We start from the raw sequence: 1,371 nt of genomic DNA on the forward strand, positions 1-1,371 counted from the left end.
GGGGGCTTAAATAAACAACAAAAGTATATAGATAACTCAACAAAACAAAAATTTAAAAAATTGTCCGTCTTCAACCTGAAGCTCCCAGCCCCTCACCAAAATGTCCACACAGAAAACAAATCTAACCTGTTGAAAAGAATAACAAATCTTTCTTTTTTTCCTGATCTAGAATGAAATGTCACTTCGATGTCCTGGGTCAAGGTGATCACCGTTAACTATCGATTTCATTTTTTTTTCTCATCTTGTCTAAAATTAGGAAAGGTCTTTTATAGGATTGCAGTAATTGGAGTTGTGGGCGTTCTTTATCCTTTACAGTCTCCGGGAGATAAATTTGCGAGAATAAGAACAAAGACACTCCTGCTTTTATAAAAGGAATGTTGGGGAGTTCATGAACGTGGATCAGTGTCATATTATTTTTTCGTAGATTTGATAGCTAGATTCTTGAAAGGTGTAGATCTATGCATTTTCCAAAGCGTCAAAATCGCTGAGACAAACAAAACGAACAAACAAACAAAACACAAAACCACAAATGTTTTTTTTTTAAAATTAGAAAAACAGCAAGCAAACGCATTGAGAAATAGAAACGTGGGAGAAAAACCCACTTTGATAAGTGTGTGCTTCTCCCAACACTCCAAAATTGCCGTTTTTTACAAAACAAAAAAGAAAAAAGTTTAAAAAGAAAAAGAAAAAGAAAACCTTAAATTGGAAAAAGAACAAACAAAGGCGTCCCGAAATAGAATCCGAGGAAAAAATGTGCCAAGAAAAAATTTCTTCCTGAAGTATCTCACCTTCTGAAGTTCAAAGACCTCTGAGGGTACGATTTCAAAGAGGTTTCCCATTCTCAAGGTCTTTAGTCGCTGGTGGGAAGATTATAGTACATCGTAAAACTGTCAGATCTCGCTGCCCTTACCCCCAGAAGAGATTTTTCAACAGCCCACAACAGAAGAAAGCTTTATTGCGCTTTCATATGCTTTTTTTGTTTATCTTTCTCTCTTAAAAGCGTCATTATTCTTTTATCCTTGTGAGCTGGTTCATGCACTACCTCTAATTGCGAGGTAAAAACACAGGTAACTGGTATTCTTTGAGCACTCATTCATGCTTCATGTTTAATACATGACATTAAAGAATGAGAGAGATTATAAGGTGTTCACTCAAAGCTTGATTAAAAGGAAAAAGCCAAATTTTCTCAGACAAATACGAGCTTTTGTGACACTCTCGTTGTTGTTTCATTTCTTTATCAGTTTTAGATTGCACTTATTATGTGGAACACAAAGACTTGCTAGCTTGATAAATTTCTACCTGCCCCTCACTCTTTCTCTCTCTCTTTCTTTCTTTAATCTCTCTCTCTCTCTCTCTCTCTCTCTCTCTCTC

Source organism: Aplysia californica, unplaced genomic scaffold, assembly GCF_000002075.1.
Source record: "Aplysia californica isolate F4 #8 unplaced genomic scaffold, AplCal3.0 scaffold00001, whole genome shotgun sequence".
NCBI classification, from domain to species: domain Eukaryota; kingdom Metazoa; phylum Mollusca; class Gastropoda; order Aplysiida; family Aplysiidae; genus Aplysia; species Aplysia californica.